This window comes from Oryx dammah, unplaced genomic scaffold (assembly GCF_014754425.2).
Source record: "Oryx dammah isolate SB20612 unplaced genomic scaffold, SCBI_Odam_1.1 HiC_scaffold_11164, whole genome shotgun sequence".
In the NCBI taxonomy this organism is placed as follows: Eukaryota; Metazoa; Chordata; class Mammalia; order Artiodactyla; family Bovidae; genus Oryx; species Oryx dammah.
This window is the reverse complement of record NW_024080557.1, coordinates 2617298-2637571: the sequence shown is the minus strand read 5'-3', so window position 1 is coordinate 2637571 and position 20274 is coordinate 2617298. Positions and strand designations below refer to the sequence as shown.

General features: G+C 33.6%; 1 pseudogene; it reads left to right on the top strand.

Annotated features, from left to right (window-relative positions):
• The first annotated feature begins 10022 nt into the window (after positions 1-10022).
• LOC120860730 lies at positions 10023-10121 on the top strand (annotated as a pseudogene).
• The last annotated feature ends 10153 nt before the right edge of the window (positions 10122-20274 follow it).

The following is a 20274-nucleotide window of genomic DNA, read 5'->3' as shown; positions in this document are numbered from 1 at the left end:
GACGTGAGTTTGAGTGAACTCCGGGAGTTGGTGATGGAGGCCTCGTGTGCTGCAATTCATGGGGTTGCAAAGAGTTGGACACTGCTGAGCGATTGAACTGAACTGAACTGATGATGCTGCTTAAATGCCTTCTAATATAAATATGTTAGCCTTACTGGGTATCTTAGAGGAGTTGGACATGACTTAGCAACTAAGCAACCACCAACAACTGGGTTTCTTACTATATTTTAACCTTAGAATTGTTTACAGGAAACAATCCAAATAATTTAGCCCCTTATTTGCATTTCAAAAATCATCAAAAAAGGTAAACTTTTTGACAAAGTAGGACGTGATGTTATCTTTCAAATTCCACAGGTTTATTTAGTGATAGGGGAGATAATAGGGATGGATCATAAGAAAATGATATGTTGCTGCTGCTGCTGCTGTCACTTCAGTCGTGTCCGACTCTGTGCAACCCCATAGACGGCAGCCCATCAGGCTCCACCGTCCCTGGGATTCTCCAGGCAAGAACACTGGAGCGGGTTGCCATTTCCTTCTCCAATGTATGAAAGTGAAAAGTGAAAGTGAAGTCGGTCAGTTGTGTCTGACTCTTAGCGACCCCATGGACTGCAGACTACCAGGCTCTTCCGTCCATGGGATTTTCCAGGCAAGAGTACTGGAGTGGGGTGCCATTGCCTTCTCCGAGAAAATGATATATATAGTGCCAATTACTTAAAGATGCTTTTATACCACAGATTGTGATCAAATGAGGAGATGCATTTAATGGGCCAGTAATTTAACCTCCATGGTTGTCTCAAGTCCAATTTCCCTAACAGTTGTATCTCATGTTCAAGTAGAAGTTAGGGAAATATTTTTCTTTTAGTTAATGAAGAATTCCTCAAAAATGTGTCAGACAACATGAGTTGTGACCACTACTTTGGACTTTTGCTAGATCTATATAAATCCTAGTCCAGAAACCACAATATTCTTATGAGAAAACAATATTTTAATCATATATATGCTGGTCAACCTAAGGCTATGAATAAAAGGTCCAGCTGGCAACACTGTAAGTAAAATTCTGTGTTTTTTTTTCTTTTTTTTAAGAATTAAGATGAAAAAATGTACACTTCACCAACAACTGTTTCCTTTGAGTCTTGGAAAAACAATTTTAAGGACTATGAATGCTAATCTAATTGCTTATCCAATTTCTTAAAAATTTATGCACTCATGAAATGTTGAAAAGCACAGGGGAACCAATCAGTCAAGTGTGGACTTAAATCTTCCACCCTTTACTAGCTGTGTGACATCACATTTTCAGTATTTCATTTTATATAAAAGTGATCAAATAAACTACCAAGAAGATTCAATGAAATACATAAGCAAAGCACTATTCACAACTCTTGATATACAGTAAGTCTTTGAAAGTATAGCTATTAACACCAAAATATTAATTGTGGATACTATAGCAAGAACAAAAGAATCCACATAAATTAAATTGTATTTCTAATAATTCCAAACTAAAGCAAAACCAGTTTTTGAGGATTTTATTTTATTTTCTCACTTTTAAAAATGCTATAGCTTAAGACTGAAAACACTAACATAGACTTGGAGGTAAGTATTAAAAAGTTCATATAAAGGTGAGACTTCAAATCACACATATCCTGTTTGGGGGATGGTAAAGAAAAGAGTCATAATTCACCAGTAACTAATCCTGTTACCACAACTATACAATATAGAACAAAAAGTTTCTGTGAGTCCAGCAGTCCCTGTGCTTTCATCTTGTAAATGAATCTATGAATAAGCTTCTCCCTTCTGCCTCTTCTAATGGCACTGTTGTCAGATTTTCCTTAACTGCTTTTGATTACGAAGCTTGCAGATTTTATGTAAATTGCATTAGAAAATCCTGTGTGATTTATATCTTATGGTATTTAATACATTATAATAATTTTCCATGGTGGAGGATGGGGAATTTTACTGTCTAGATTTCCAAGTAATACAAAAACTTGAAAAATTTAGGTTTACTTACAGTTTCCAAAATTCCCAGTGAGATGACCAAGAGAACAAAAATAATGGGTGAATTTGGGATTGATCTCTAAAATAGTTTAAAATTCAAATTCTGTGTGACTACCTAGAAATTCTGCTATCTATAGTACACATATGAATAGAGTGAAAGGAAGTTTAACTTGGTTTACATCTCTCTTTAGTATACATACAAAGTTAACACAGTAAGCTAATATGTTAATAACACTTAACATTCTCTAACTCAGAGGAAGAGAGAATGAAGATAGAGTTGAGGACATCAAGAGGGCACAAGTTTTCAGAGGCTGTTTCTTTAAATTCTGACAGCCACACCCTATCAAAACGTGCCCCTTCTATTTTATTTCTTTTTGTAATTAAATTTAAAATAGTTTTTATCTTTTCATCATTCTATCATCATTATTACATGTCAGCCATTTGGAAATTATTCTATTCATGCACATTTTAGTTGAGACAGAATACCTTTCTTTACTTTCTTATTTCTGGAGACCAAGAACTATAAACATTCATTTGACATTTGATGACATTTGATGTCCCTCATCCCCACCTTGGCAAAAAGAGGAAATCCTTGAAAGGTTAAAACACTCATATTTAACTTAAACTTGGAATTACAAAACCACATGACAACTTCATGTATCACTTTGGAGAGTCTCAAATCTATTTCACCAACTTTACACTGATTCATTTTATTTTAAATGCCAGAAAAGGGTAGGTAACTGCATTTTAAATGTCTAGAGTGACTCTTCTACCAGCTTTAAATCATTGGCTATTGCTAACCCACAGAGTTCACAACACACACAGTCCACTTGGTGGGCAGACTAATAAGTATGTCCCCAGGGTTTGCATTATCAACAGCTCCTATTGAGTTCAGCTCTGTGGGATTCTCAAAGTAATGTGCTATTTAAATGGATTTGTCTCTGTGTATTTCCATCCAGGATCTTTCTTAGAAGTAACTTCACTTTAAGTTTTAAGTTAAAATGACAATTATAATCTTCTCAATTAGCTAATCAAAATGGGAAGGAAGCACATGCAAAATCAATTACTTAAAGGATGGCATTATAGATGCTATAATGCAAGACTCAAGAAATAAATCCATAAAATTTAGCCTAATGATTCCAAACATAGAATTTTAATTTATTAAAAACTTTTATTTTACTGATGAATCCTCAAATGATGATTTTTTAAGCCAATGATTAATTTCTGGGTGCCACAGCAATATATCGATTTCATTAACTGCTATAAACTAATAGATCAGTACTAACAGTAGTATCACTATAAAACTATGTATAAAATTCAGCATGTAACTATGAGCTTAATTTTCTGTATGTTTTAACAGGCACTGGTGGCATTTAAGCAGCAATCTACCAAACAAGTAAAAATGTGGCATTGGAAAATGCACCAAATCAAAATGAAAAATGAGAATATCCAGTAATATCTGATACTATTATTTTATTTCATAATTTAGCATAAGAAACATGGCTTGAAGAATGAAAGTGCTAATTTTGGAAATCAGGAGGAAATTCTTCACTATATGCATGAATAACTATTTGTTCTATATTGATAGTGTTTTTAAAACATATATGTTATCTTATTAAAGATTTTTAATGTCATCAAAAGAAGCAGAAAGGATATTATAAAACCAGAGATAATTTGAAACAACCAATTTTAAGAACAAGCTTAGAACAGGAAAGAAATATAAAAATATTCTAAATGATTTTTCTCTGCTCTCCAATTCTAAGATCTATATTAAAAAAAGAGTCTACTAAGGCCACCATCACCCTAATACTAAAACCTGACAAAGATACCACAAAAAAAGAAAACTATACGCCAATATCACTGATGAACATCGATGCAAAAATCCTCAACAAAATTCTAGCAATCAGAATCCAACAACATATTAAAAAGATCATACACCGTGACCAAGTGGGCTTTATCCCAGGGATGCAAGGATTCTTCAATATCTGCAAATCAATCAATGTAATATACCACATTAACAAATTGAAAAATAAAAACCATATGATTATCTCAATAGATGCAGAGAAAGCTTTTGACAAAATATAACATCCATTTATGATAAAAAAACTCCAGAAAGCAGGAATAGAAGGAACATACCTCAACATAATAAAGGCTATATATGACAAACCCACAGCAAACATTATTCTCAATGGTGAAAAATTGAAAGCATTTCCCCTAAAGTCAGGAACAAGACAAGGGTGCCGACTTTCACCATTACTATTCAACATAGTTTTGGAAGTTTTGGCCACAGCAATCAGAGCAGAAAAAGAAATAAAAGGAATCCAAATTGGAAAAGAGGAAGTAAAACTCACTGCAGATGACATGATCCTCTACTTAGAAAACCCTAAAGACCCCACCAGAAAATTACTAGAGCTAATCAATGAATATAGTAAAGTTTCAGGATATAAAATCAACACACAGAAATCCCTTGCATTCCTATACATTAATAATGAGAAAGTAGAAAAAGAAATTAAGGAAGCAATCCCATTCACCATTGCAACGAAAAGAATAAAATACTTAGGAATATACCTACCTAAAGAAACTGAAGACCTATATATAGAAAACTATAAAACACTGGTGAAAGAAATCAAAGAGGACACTAATAGATGGAGAAATATACCATGTTCATGGATTGGAAGAATCAATATAGTGAAAATGGGTATACTACCCAAAGCAATTTATAGATGCAATGCAATCCCTATCAAGCTACCAACGGTATTTTTCACAGAGCTAGAACAAATAATTTCAAGATTTGTATGGAAATACAAAAAACCTCAAATAGCCAAAGCAATCTTGAGAAAGAAGAATGGAACTGGAGGAATCAACCTGCCTGACTTCAGGCTATATTACAAAGCCACAGTCATCAAGACAGCATGGTACTGGCACAAAGACAGAAATATAGATCAATGGAACAAAATAGAAAGCCTAGAGATAATTCCTCACACCTATGGACACCTTATCTTTGACAAATGAGGCAAAAATATACAATGGATTAAAGACAATCTCTTTAACAAATGGTGCTGGGAAAATTGGCCAACCATTTGTAAAAGAATGAAACTAGAACACTTTCTAACACCATACACAGAAATAAAATCAAAATGGATTAAAGATCTAAACATAAGACCAGAAACTATAAAACTCCTAGAAGAGAACATAGGCAAAACACTCTCCAACATACATCAGAGCAGGATCCTCTATGACCCACCTCCCAGAATATTGGAAATAAAAGCAAAAATAAACAAATAGGACCTGATTAAAATTAAAAGCTTCTGTACAACAAAGAAAACTATAAGCAAGGTGAAAAGACAGCCTTCTGAATCGGAGAAAATAATAGCAAATGAAGCAACTGACAAACAACTAATCTCAAAAACATAAAAGCAACTTCTATAGCTCAATTTCAGAAAAATAAATGACCCAATCAAAAAAATGGGCCAAAGAACTAAATAGATATTTCCCGAAAAAAGACATACAGATGGCTAACAAACACATGAAAAGATGCTCAACATCAGTCATTATCAGAGAAATGCAAATCAAAACCACAATGAGGTACTATTTCACGCCAGTCAGAATGGCTGTGATCCAAAAGTCTACAAGCAATAAATGCTGGAGAGGGTGTGGAGAAAAGGGAACCCTCTTACACTGTGGGTGGGAATGCAAACTAGTACAGCCACTATGGAGAACGTGTGGCGATTCCTTAAAAAACTGGAAATAGAACCGCCTTATGACCCAGCAATTCCACTGCTGGGCATACACACCGAGGAAACCAGAATTGAAAGAGACACATGTACCCCAATGTTCATCGTAGCATTGTTTATAATAACCAGGGCATGGAAGCAACCTCGATGTCCATCAGCAGATGAATGGATAAGAAAGCTGTGGTACATATACACAATGGAGTATTACTCAGTCATTAAAAGGAATACATTTGAATCAGTTCTAATGAGGTGAATGAAACTGGATCCTGTCATACAGAGTGAAGTAAGCCAGAAAGAAAACCACCAATACAGTATACTAATGCATATATATGGAATTTAGAAAGATGATAATGATGACCCTGTATGTGAGACAGCAAAAGAGACACAGATGTATAGAACAGTCTTTTGGACTCTGTGGGAGAGGGAGAGGGTGGGATGATTTTGGAGAATAGAATTGAAACATGTATAATATCATATATGAAACGAGTTGCCAGTCTAGGTTCAATGCATGATACAGAATGCTTGGGGCTGGTGCACTGAGACGACCCAGAGGGATGGTATGGGGAGGGAGGAGGTTGGGAGTTTCAGGATGGGGAACACGTGTTTACCTGTGGTGGATACATGTAGATGTATGGCAAAACCAATACAACATTGTAAAGTAATTAACCTCCAATTAAAATAAATAAATTTATATTTAAAACAAATAAATAAATATTGGATAACCACAAAATTAAATGGAGGATTTTATGGGTTATTTTTAGAGGAGTCAAGAATATGGGGCATATGAACCTTCTTTAAAAAAAAAAAAAAGAGCCTCATATTTTATAATGCCTAACAATAGACTTGAGGTACAATGTATTAGCAAATCAATTGCACTTTGAGCAAAAATATCCCTAGAATATTTGGAAGAACATAGAGTATTGGAAAGATTATTGAGCTTGGAATCAAATGACTAGATCCCACTCCAAATTTTGACATGAAAGGTATTATATATTTAAAGCTACCCACAGTTTTGATAAATATTAATAAAGTAATTGAATCACAAGAAAATTAGAGATATTTTTAAAGCTTTAGAGAATAGTTAAAATTTTCTACAGAGTTTTCATATATCCCTCCTCTAGATTTCTCTAATATTTCCATTTTATATAATGAAGTGTAACTGTTAGAACCAGAAGATGAACACTGGTATAATACTATGAACTAAACTAAAGACATTATTCACATTACATCAGGTTTTCTACTAACATTTTCTTTTCGCTCCAAGATCAAATCCAGGATCCCACATTGCACTTAGTTACTTCTCCTTAGTTTTAGTCTGTACACTACTCAGAGTTTGTATTTCATTACCTAGACACTTTCAAAGAATACTGATAACACTGTGTCTAATGTAAGTGAATTTGGTTGAGTGTGAGACTTCTTCACTACTATTTTTGTATTTTCTTGTCAAAAATATCACAGGGCTAATGTTGAGTTCTTAACATGCCACTTCACAAGGCTCAAATTTCTGTTATGTTACTACTGGTGATGTTGATCCTCCTGTTTCTTCCACTCTACACATATTGTTTTTCTTGTTTGGTTAATATATATATTTTAAGAGTGGTACCTACATATTAATGAATTCACAATTATTTAAGCTTTCTGGGTAAAAATCAAGGTCTGCTGTATTTATTTTGCTGTTGAAATTGTTAATAGCTACTTCGGTTTGGCACCTGTGTTTTTCAATAAGCCTGCATCTTTTTATTGAGAATGTATTTTCTGACACTGATGGAAGGATAAACCAGAAACTAAAGTGTTTGGTTTCCTATCGGAGGTGGATAGGAACAAAATGGAAAAGAGCAAATATCAGTAATATGATAGCAGAGATGAGGAGGAAGTAACATTTCTCTTTATCTTTTGTGTAGTTCAAACTTTAGAGCCATAGCCATATTTCATATACAATTAACATACTCCTCAAATAAATTAACAATTAAAATCAATTAGGATGTGGGGAAATTAAAAATGAAATACCAATACTAACAAATGAACAACTATTGTTTATATGCTGTTCAGTACAAAGGAAAAATATATTTTAAGTAACTTCAGAAAACAGTATCTTGCCTGAATACTGTTGAATAAATATGTTTCAAGTAGGAATGTGGGAATATAGGTAGCAATTCTTAAATTGTTTTGCATATATACTGCAGTTAATCAAATATCTTGTAGCGTATAAGAACCAGGTTTCTCACTGCTAAAGAAGTAATTCACAAGTAAAGAAAGTAGGCAGCTATGTTTAACTCTGTGATATTGGATATGAATTCAACTTTAATACAAATTTATACATATATATGTATATATATGATGAATTTTGGAGCAGGAAATGGCAACCCACTACAGTGTTCTTGCCTGGAGAATCCCAGGGATGGAGGAGGCTGGTGGGCCATCTGTGGGGTTGCACAGAGTTGGACATGACTGAAGTCACTTAGCAGCATCAGAAGCATGATTAATTTACATCACTCATAAAATGCATTGTATGTATACAGTTGACCCTTTAATAACATGAGCTTGAAATGCATAGGTCCACTTAAATTCAGATTTCTCTCAATAAATACTATGTTACTACAGGATCTATCATTGATTGAATACATGGATGGGGAGCTGTGAATTCAGAAGGCCAACTATAATTTATTCTAGGATTTTTGACTGCATGAGGGTTAGCACCCCAATCCCTGTGTTCAAAGGTCAATTGTGGAGATATATATTTATATCCACACAAAATAATTAGATATATAAATATGGACATGTTTATTTGTGTGAAAGCACCCATGTAATAACAAGCACATCCAGAGTCCAGCTCCTGGATTCTAAATGCCATTCTCCATTTAGATACATTTAGAATTTACCACATACTCCTTGTGGATTCTAGAGTTGTAGCAGGAGAAATACTTTAAGGTATTTTAATAATGTAGCTTAAAAATACTCCATTATCATCAGGATAAGAGCATTTGTGCATTAAACAAATGTTTTGCTACAATATAGGAAGATATCTCCTCAATATCAGTGAGTTAGACAAGAGGTTTTTCTAATCACACTAAAGGAAGGAAAACCCTTGATCATATCAAGTCAAACCAACTAAGGAGCCCTCAGCTCTGCAAGCCAAAGATTCCAAAACTGATATATAATGTGTTTAAGTTATGCTTATATTTGCTCTTTTAATAATTTATATATTTTCCTATCTTACCCCTCTAATAAAGCAATAATAGGGTTTTATTTTTTATTAGGACTACAAAATACATTTTTCCTATATATTTAATTCTTGCAAAAATATTCATGAAATATGCATAATAACCAATATCTAGATTCTAAAAATGAAGAATAGTGGATACAAACCACTCTTCACAGGTACAGTCCAGAAGTGGATATATGAAAAATACACAGATAGTTATAATACAGGGTATAATCTATTAGTGTTGCAAAACAATACAAAAGCTGTGTTCTGGAAAATTGATATAAGTTGATAAATAACTGCTGCTTTCAGAGAAAAGTGGCATTTGAAGAGGATCATGAAAGATAAGCTTTAAACAGGGTGTGATAATAATAGGCTAAGGAAATCTAGTATGTCAAAATGTCAAAATAATGTTTAAAAATGTGAATTTTTCAGTGTGTTCTGAACTCAGTACAATCAGTTAGCTACACCATATAAACACTGCAACATTCTTAAAACTCACTGTGTTAAAACCACTGTTATTTATTCAGAGTAGGTCTAGACTAGGAAAACATAGGAGCAATTATTTCTGCCTCCAGAGTTTGTATCTTTCTCCTGCACCCAAGAACCAGTCTGGGCATGATATTCGTATAGTTGTGAAAGAGATGTAAAAGAGAAATTCTCAGCTTCTGTCATATCTGCCAAAGTCCAATTAGCCAAAGCAAGTTACATAGCCAAATCAAAAATCAAAGAATAGTGATTACTACTTAGTCTATGTCAGTAGTAGGCAGAGTAAATATTTTTAAAAAAATATATGTATATATACACATACACATAGTACAAAAATCACATCATTACTGGTTTTTGTTCAGTAAATATCCTCCCTGAAATTTTACTGAAATTTTTGGCTTTTTCTTTTTTGAATATGTTCTAAATTAAGAAACACATAATAAATTATATTTTTGTACCAGTTACCAGTTATCACAGTCCACTACCTTGATTTTTTCATATTTTTAAGAGTTTATTTGAGCAAAAAGTCTACTACCTTGACTTTTAATATATTACCTGCTCATTAGAGTTTATCTTATTTGCAGTAACTCAAGGTAGTATATCAAGTGCTCACTTCCACACCACACAGACTAAAATTAGAATACAAATTAGCATGGTCCCTGAACAAGGATAACATGCAAATTCATGAAGCATTTTTTTTTTTCTGAAACAGTAAGTAAACTATAGATATCTCAGGCACAGTGTAATAAATATACACAGTAGTACATACTATAGTCAAACAGTCTGATAAATATTGCTTCAATGGAAATCATGGAGAAGGAAATGGCAACCTACTCCAGTATTCTTGCCTGGAGAATCCCATGGACAGAGGAGCCTGGTGGGCTGCCGTCTATGGGGTCGCACAGAGTCGGACACGACTGAAGCAACTTAGCAGCAGCAGCAGCAATGGAAATCATATTACAATATATAAATAAGTCTAAGTAGTATGTTATATACCTTACATTTTACAAAATGTATCTTGTCAAATATAACAATTTTTTTAAAGACAGGGTAGTGGTTTTACATTCCATTGCACTTTTTATTTTGAAATGTCTCCTGTAGAACTGAAACTGAACAATGACTAGTAGGAGAAACTGATTTAAATGATTCATTTTAGTTAGAAAACATCTTGATAGCTGAATATGGTACTAAATAACATTTTTACTCTCAATTTTTAGAGAGTACTGTAACTTCAATTAAAAATATACCAGAAAAGACTGCTTTTTGATATAATGGTAACCAGTTAGGCAGAATAATGTAGTTCAATCTTAGCATATCTAACACTTTGAAATGTTTGACAAGGTGCATCTTCTAAGAACTTCTATATCCCAAAGCCAGTGTTTATGTGAAGGATTACAAATTTATGTCTAGTTATTGATATTAAGAGAATCTTCATGTTCAATTGATAGTGACTTTCAGATTTTCTAATATAAACATAATACCCTGTATACTATCAGGTACTTTCCAGGGAGAATACTAGTAGGTTTATAAATGTGGTATACTAAAATACATTACACAGATATGCAGGTTCATTTTTCCATTGTTGCCATCACTTGTTCCACGGAGAGCTCAAATGCTCATGTAAGGTACTTAAACTTTTAAGATCTATAAGGCTGAGGTTTCTCATACAAATCATGAGAAAATTAAGTTATCTGTCTGCCAATATATATAAATGATAGAAATCAATCTCTCTATACAAATTTATTATGTTTTCAAATAAGTTCAGAAAAAATTTTTTAAGTTGACTTTATTTGCCACACATTTTTTTATATGTATGGCCAATAAAACAAAGTGTAACTTACTATATTAAAGTGAGCAAGATATATATGTCTCTGTGTGTATATATACACATACTGCAACAACAGCTGGTAAGAATATGAGAACTTTGAAAGTACTCATATCAGTTTATATTTGTATGTATATTCTTTGGACTTAGTAAATATTAAGTAGATATATATCAGTAATAGGTATTGTGAATGTGAGTATTTATCTCCTGTCTACATTTCAGGGGTGCTGGAAGTTTTTTTCATTTGATATGAGATTGTACTATATTCATTTCAAAAGATCATATGAATTTTTTTTGGCAAAACTATAGAAAAATCACCTTAAAATAGGACTCTCCTTCACTATATATCTTTGCTCAGAATAAATGAAATGCACCAACAAAAATGAACAAGTCACAAATTAGTTTTCAATTTACATGCAAATTTCATCAACTTTCCTATGACAATCATGCCTCATTCCTCATTCCATAAAGTCAGTAGCCCAGGATAGAATATCTATGACAATGTATCTGTGTACCTCTATGAATTCACAAAGGGTTTTTTAAATGATTTAGACCACTGGATGTTATGACCACACTTTAGAGTATAATAAATAAAATGTAGTACATAACACACTGTTTCTTGTTGAAAATGAAACATTTTTTACCCCTTAAATTTAACCATTAAAAAGTCATACATGGAAATTTTTTTTTACATTGTTTTCAGAAAAATATCTTAATTTTCATCTTTGGGATTGTTCTGAGTATCTTTCCTTTTCCGCTGGCTTTGCATACTTTATTAATAATTTTGAGGGCATATATTTGTCCTCTTAACCTATAATTGGAAGAAAAGCTATAACCAGCCAAGACAGCATATTAAAAAGCAGAGACATTACTCTGCCAACAAAGGTCCATCTAGTTAAAGCTATGGTTTTTCCAGTAGTCATGTATGGATGTGAGAGTTGGACTATAAACAAAGCTGAGCACCGAAGAATTGATGCTTTTGAACTGTGGTGTTGGAGAAGACTCTTGAGAGTCCCTTGGACTGCAAGGAGATCCAACCAGTCCATTCTAAAGGAAACCACTCCTGAATGTGCATTGGAAGGACTGATGTTGAAGCTGAAACTGCAATACTTTGGCCACCTAATGAAAAGAACTGACTCAGTGGAAAAGACTCTGATGCTGGGAAAGATTGAAGACTGGAGGAGAAGGGGACGACAGAGGATGAGATGCTTGGATGGCATCTCCGACTCAGTAGACATAAGTTTGCCTAAGCTCTGGGAGCTAGTGATGGACAGGGAGCGCTAGTGTGCTGCAGTCCATGGGGTCAGAAAAAGCAGGACACGACTGAGTGACTGAACTGAACTGAACTGAAATGCTAATTTATCTCTGAAGTGTTTTTAGTCCATCAGTATAAATTTCAATCAGAATAAGGCAGTTATCTTTCCTTTCTTTCCCTTTTTAAAGAAGAAAAAAAGCTGGAAAACCTTACCATGGAGTTCCTGTTCCATAAATAAAAAAAAGGCCAAGCTATGTGCTCAAGTTAAGGATATATATGCTGATGAACAAACATCCGTCAATAGATTTCCCAAAGCCCTGAAAGTTTATCATTTGTTTCTACTTTTGACTTAGTCTCTCACTTTAATAAAAATAAACCTGTTATTTCAAGCTAAATATTTAAAACATGTCTTAAAATACAACAGCTTATTTGTTAAAAAAAAAAAAAGAAAGAAAGAAAGAAAGAAATTCACAAAGAAAAAATGGCCAGCATATAAGGTAAAAACATTAGATTTTTGAGCCATAAATGTACTTTTATCTAAAAACAGCTCTTATGGAAATTTCCAGTACCCAGGCTAAGAAAAATACACATATTCTTCTTGTTACCTAAACTTTATTTTCCTTGTTATCAAACTTTTTCCTGAGTATGTATTCAAATTAGCTCTAATATCATTGGTATGATTCCTGACTATAAGGAAAATTAAGTGCTATGTAGCCAGATTTGAGAAAATCTTTTCTTGCCAATTCTTCAACAATAGTAAATAATATATTAACTCTTATGAGTATGGAATTTGTTGTATTTCACCAAAAGCGTAGTCTGTCTTATGAATATGTCTTTTTTCCTCTTTTGTGTAATTCGAACTTTTAGAAGAACATCTGGGTTTTCTCCTCAACCCTAATCTGAACTTCTCTTAAAAGCTTTAAGGATGGATGAATGCTGTCATGGTTACTTACATCCTGAATGGTGTCAGTGGAGGGAGAGCCGACCTGACTTCCTCTTCATTGCAATGACCACATAACAAACACTGCTGAATTTCCCATAGCGTGCAAGGGAAATCAAAGTGAAATATTTCTTCTTAATTCATTTATGTCCCACAGAGTTGGAAATCTAATGTCACTTCAGTTTACGAAATGCCTTTGTTGTGTGTGAGTCAATAGTTCCATAGTTAATAGCACTCACATTCAGTAGGCTCTGGCTTCTCATGTGTGTCCCTGGTAAGGATCCTTTGAGAACAAAGAACCAAAGAATTTTCTCTCTTTACAGAATTTAGGCCTAATTTATACCAGCACTGCACCTGAACTTTGAGGTTTCTGTTGTAGGAGGATGAAGCAATCTCTTTTTGCATGTGATTAAAGGAAAAATCATCTCCTCATATCTCTCAACTCTCCTTTCCCATTGTGCCTCTCAGATACTTTTTGTTGTTAATGTTGTTAAGGCAAAATAAAAATATTACATATTAAGCCATGTTAATCATGGAATGCACAAAAAGTCATTTTTTCAATTAATATCACAAGTTATTCAATTCATATTTACCTTGAACTGATAAACGTAAGCACTTAATCTAACTTATGGAATTATTTCAGTAAGCAAGACAAACCTAGTCTTTGTTCTCACGAGGTTAGGTCCACTAAAAGAGATAAAGAACAAGCAACTCAATTAACAAACAAAATACAGTTATAAATATATAACTGAATATATAGAGAAATCAACAAGGTGAATGAGAAAGATATGGTCAATGAGAAAGGCAAAGGATAAGCATCACAGAGATAAGAACCAATATATCAAAATTTATTGATGTGTTGACAGAGCTTGGAAAATTTTGGGACTAGAAAGAGGGCTATTTGGTGGAAGGTGGAATTATTCTCAAATTGGAGAAAGTCTCTAATGCATGTACAGGTTAACCTATATGAGTATTCATATCTAAAGCAGACCTTTTGTGAACGAGATATACCATCATCCCTCTGATTCTGTGGGGGAGATTGGTTCCAAGACTCCCCAAGGATATAAATATCCACTTAGGCTCAAGTCCCTTATATAAAGTGGACTAATACAGTTGGCCGTCTGTATCCATGGATCAATCTGTGGTTTAATAAATCTGTGGTGGCAGAGATCCATGGAAACAGAGGGCCAACAGTTATTGGTTCTTCTTTTTAAAGTCAGTTTGCCAAAATGTATCTTTTAATTATATTTGCACCATTCATATTTAAAGTGATTATTAATATATTGATGTCTACTATGTTTGCCAGTATTTCTGCCTTCTTTTGGTGTAAAGTGAGCATTTTAAATGATTCCTTCATATGTCCTTTTGGAATACCAATTTATTATCAATTTTTTAATACATGCACTAGAGTTCACTATGTAACTACTCTAAATCAAGCTACAAATAACACTGTCACTTCACCTGAATTGAAGGAACTTAATAATAAATAACAAATTCTTCTTGCCCATGTATTGACATTGCTGTCATTCAATTCACTTGAACAAATGCTATTACAATCCAATGCATTTTTACAATGATTTCTTTAGCTAAGCAGTTATCTTTTAAATCAATTAAGAAAATAAAGGATCTTATTTTACCTGAATTTATTTCTTCTCTGGCTTTCTTTCTTTATACAGATACAAGTATCTAATCTACAACATTTTTTTGCATAAAATATATAAGCTCTTGACTTCACAGAACTGAAATCTTATGTATTTATAATTATTGAGATTACGAAAAAAACATATATGATATCACAAAATTATTGACTAGCCTAATTCTACACATTATGCATATTTGATTTGCGAGCACAAGTATATCAAATCAATATCACTTCATTTGCATATTCAATAAATATTTTTAATTTTATTTAAATGGTGTAGTTGTTATAGAGGGCTTCCCTGTTGGCACAGATGGTAAAGAATTTACCTGCAATGCAGAAGACTTAAGAGATGGGGGTTCAATCCCTGGGTCAGGAAGATCCCCTGGAGAAGGAAACAGAAACCCACTCCAGTATTTTTGCCTGGAGAATTCTATGGACAAGGGAGCATTTTCTGAGCTTTTCAGTTCAGCAACAAATCCACATCTGCCGCAGTCTCTTGCCTTTAGTACCTATGTGCTATTCCCTTACCTGTAACTTCCTTTCATCATCATATTCACCGCTTGCAAGAAAATTAATATAACTCAAGTGAAAGCGCCAAATTGGCAGAGGAATGTCCATCAAAGCTATTCGTCTACTTTTTAAATTAATTTTCACATCAATTTAATAGGTCCTTAAGCTTCTGCCGTCTGCAACATAATACTTTCTCTAGTTTTAGATGATGAGGTGTATATTTTTATTTTATTACATTTTGACCTGCAGGCCTACTTCCAGCACAGAAAGAGCAAATAACCTCTGAGATAGGTCTGGTACTTTATGACTTTGGCAAAATCAGAAACCACTTGGAACAGTGGATGGACAGATTCACAACTAAGTACTCAGGTGCCATTCATGGAAAATAAAAATAGGCTTTGTTATATTATGCTTACAAAATTTTTGGCCTTCAGAAGGATTGTTTCCCTTCCAACGTTATTTGAAAATAAACAGAGAGATTCAGAAAATAAATGTTAGCAAAACAGTGAAAAAAGTCACTTTATAGGAAATAGCTTGTCCTAAAAGAAAGAACCACATCAAACTCAGCAAAAGACCAAACCCCACCTTCCCATTTGCTCCTGTGATTCCATCTGCAAAAGGCAGACATGTGGGGATTTTGAGGTGATGGTGAGGAAAACAGATTTATGAGGCCAAGTCTTTTCAACAACTTGATCAAATGCTGTATTCAGACATGAAAAATTATATTAAATTCTTACTAGAAAAATCACAGTATACTTAATAAAGAGAGAATTAAAACAATCAAGTAGGATTCTAGATATATTTTATCAGGGTAACATAATCCATAATTATTAACTGGGAGACATTATGGATGAAATAAAAAAGTACAGCCAAAAGTGATTGTAGGCATGAATGGCCCAGCTGCCTGGGTTTAAAAGTCACAAATTCCCCATGACTCCAGCACATTCATTTTACATGAAAATCAACTTTTATAAACCTTTTATATATCTTCCAGAATTACAGGAAAATTTTTATTTTAATTACACTTAAAAAAATAACACTTTCATTTTAAAAATACCACTTTACATTTTTATGTTCCCCGTCATCCCTTGGTTTCAGGAAATTCTAACCATTTGTCTTAATCTCATAAATTATAATTCATAGGACTGAAAAACAGGAAATTGAAGGATAATTGAAATCAGTCTCTTTTAGTTTCTAAGGGTTTATTTCCTAAATGTAAAATATTTAATTACTCACAAGGCTAGATGGTTTTAATTCAGAATTTATAAAGAAAAAGGAAAGAAAAATAGATATTACTTAGGAATGAATAATTAGATTTCTGGGTGAAACCTACCAAGAATAAAGGTTCCAAATTCCTGAATTCAAACTTGAAGACACCAAGAACTAAAAAAGGGGAAATAATTTGTTTTGTTGTCACAATCAATAACTTATGACTTATAACAAATTCCCATGTGCTAATTCCCAATTCAGTGTTCCTATTGTTACAAAACTGTAGTGCATTTTTTACCCTCTTTGGCTTTTCTTCTTTCTGCCTTTAATTACCTACTTGTCAACTGAGGTACAAGTCATTGAACACAATGTATTGACCACTATTTCCCCTGATTACTTTGCATGCATGTATCTAAAATCATTCACCTGAAAATTATGAACTGTAACATTTTGTCCACATCATGAAATGGAACTTGTTAAAGTTTTCCAATTTTTTCCCCTAAAATCCTACTCTCCTCCATATAAGAATATGATTTAGCTCACTGAACCAGCAACTTTTCATAAGTTACACTTCTACTGTCTGTATTCTGTTAAGGTTTCTCAGAGTTCCCTAAATTTGTGTACTGGAACATTCAACACAGGCTAGAGCATACTTATGATGGACAGCTGGGATGGAGATCTTGGGAGGCACTGAATTGTTCTGAAATTAGGCAATCTCTTGGAAATTGAGTCCATGATATATTAAAGAAAAATGGTTTTGAAATGTCACTGCCCACCAAGTACTCACTATGCCAAAATCTAGCTTGGTGATGATTTTAGCACGCAAGTAATAAACTTCTTGAAAATAAAGTTTGCATTTTAAAATGCTGACATTTTCATTATTTAAAAAAAAAATTCTCAAGCATCTAAAAAGAGACAAGATGTGTGTGTGTGTGTGTGTGTGTGTGTATTTTCTTTTGTTTTTCCAAAAGTAGGAAACTTGAACGATTATTTTCATATGATACAGTAAATTTGACACTCTTTGAAAGATGCTATTAGATACAAAAAAGAAAATCAAGGTATTAAGAGCACACTAATATGCATTAAATTTCAACAATGATAATTGCTGGAACTGTATCTTTTCACTTAGCCTTTGAGCTACCTGTCACCCCCACACACAAACTCCAGATGTCTTTTCACTCCTTTTTTCTTATCATGCCTTTTACAAAGAAATGAACCTACCTAGATTTGTGTGTACCATTCAAAAGTCTTCCTATATCTAATTGGTTTCCCCAGACAAAGTGGCAAGAGTTTTAAACGACAGAATTGCTGCATAGATACCAGCACAAAGCAAAGAATTATTTTTAGATCCCTTCCTCTATTCTCTATTATATCATAGTCTATCCATAATAGTAAAGTCTCACAGAGTGAGATGTCCATTATTGCAAATTTCAAATTTCACGCTACCGGAGTTTCTGTTTCCTAAAATACTACGTAATCTAGCCTAGGCAATCGTTTGTTTTCCCAGCCTATTTTGCTTTTCAATCTGGCTTGTTACCAAGTAAGAGAGCAAAGCACAATTGAAGCATGACTACCTGTTTTACTGATCAAACTATTCCTTGAATTTTCCTGCAGCAGCCAGCTTAAATCAGTGGCTTAAAAAACCTGGCATGTAAACAACAGATCACAGTCCAATGGAAGAGAGATTGCTACTGCAGAGGAGGAAAGAGGCTGAAAGGTTTTGAGAAAACATTTGATTCAGCAAAGGAACTGAACCTGAAAATAGCTAAGGGATCCTAGGCTTGCTGCATATTTGAATACCATAGCAAGCATACTGGAAGAGCACCAACAGTGGATAAGAATGATAATCTTCATTTCTTCTTTATCATCCATTGGTAGAAATTCTGTTTGGCTGATAGGGTCAAAAAATAGATGCAGGAAGTCACTTATTAGTGAGATATAAAATCAAAAACATAGTGAGTTGTAATAAGCAGCTAAAATATGGGCATTTTTGCTGTAATATTAACTCTGATGCATATAATTTTTATAATTTGGGGGAATTTGCTTTATATTCAGTACAAGACACAGTACTTCAGATGATTATTGGATAACAGTACCATTACTATAAGAAACCACAATGCAATATTGTTTAATGAGTTCAGAAGAGTATACAGCAAATAAAGACTAGAGAATGCAAACTAGATTTCACTGTTACCCATTTTTATTTTCAGTGATTCTTACAAAACCGTGTTTTCTTCTTTAATCTATTTTTGTGAGAATTGAGGACTTTGCGTATGAGTGTGGTTTCCGTGTGTGCTTGCTGACGCATTGCCAGTGTGCACAAGGATGAAGCAGGATTGGCTGACAGGTACAGTAAAGAGATAAAAGCAAAGAGAAAAGAGAGAAAATATTGGGAGAGTATGGCATACTTTATAACTAGTGAAATTTGAGCAGGGAAGAAAGAGTTCATGGAATAGTCTTTACGCAAACACCTGACATTGAAGCCCTGACTTGAGAATCTATAGTTGAGAGTACAAACATGTTAAATGTTTTTCAGTACACTTAACAGTCTCATTCAATAAAACAGTGTTTAACCAATAATTGCTACTTTCAATCTTGAGAAATTGATAGTTTTGCAGAAAGTGTGGCTCCTACTGCAACCCAAGAATTTTGCAAATAATCTTCACTCCTTAACACTCAAGTAAATGTTCCCATCCAGACTAAATGTTCTAGTCACTATTATTGTTTCTAGGTTCTGGCACAACTTGCCTATAATCTCGAGTAGCAGGTGTCCCACTCCACACCCACCCTCAGAACATCTAGTACTTTCCTAATTGTCAGCCCCTAAGAAGGACAATCTCCAGGGAATCCTGTCTTGGCAAAGGAATATATAGGTTCCATTCTTTTGTTTCCAATAAATGCTAGAACAATAGACAATTATGCTCTTTAATTTAGTTTGAGTATAAACTTCCAATTACTTTCCTCACCACCTAATTTCCTGAAGAATCTCTGGGTTACAATCTCTAACAACCTGGCATTATATCACATATACGTGGCTTCTACAGGAAATATCTAGTTTTGAAACGGATGTCCCACAATGTTGCAAGACTAAATTCAGCCCTTTTTAAACATGTTCTGACATTGAAGGTGTATCCATGTCAGGTAAATCTCTATTCTCATTATATTATTAATATTATGCAAATATCATTGAGGATATTTTTAGTAGTATATTTATTCTTAAATTAGGCTGATCATCAAAATCACCAGAGCATTACTTTTAAAAATATGGATCTTGATGAATAACTGATCTGGAAGACAGAATAGTGGAAATCAACCAATCAGGAGAGCAGACAGAAAAGCAAATTAAAAACAAATGAAAGCAATATACAAGACATTGTGGATATTATAATGCATCTCAAATGACACATAATAGTGATCTCAGAAGGAAAAGAAAGAGAAAAGGGGATAAAAATGATATTTGAAGAATTTATGGATGA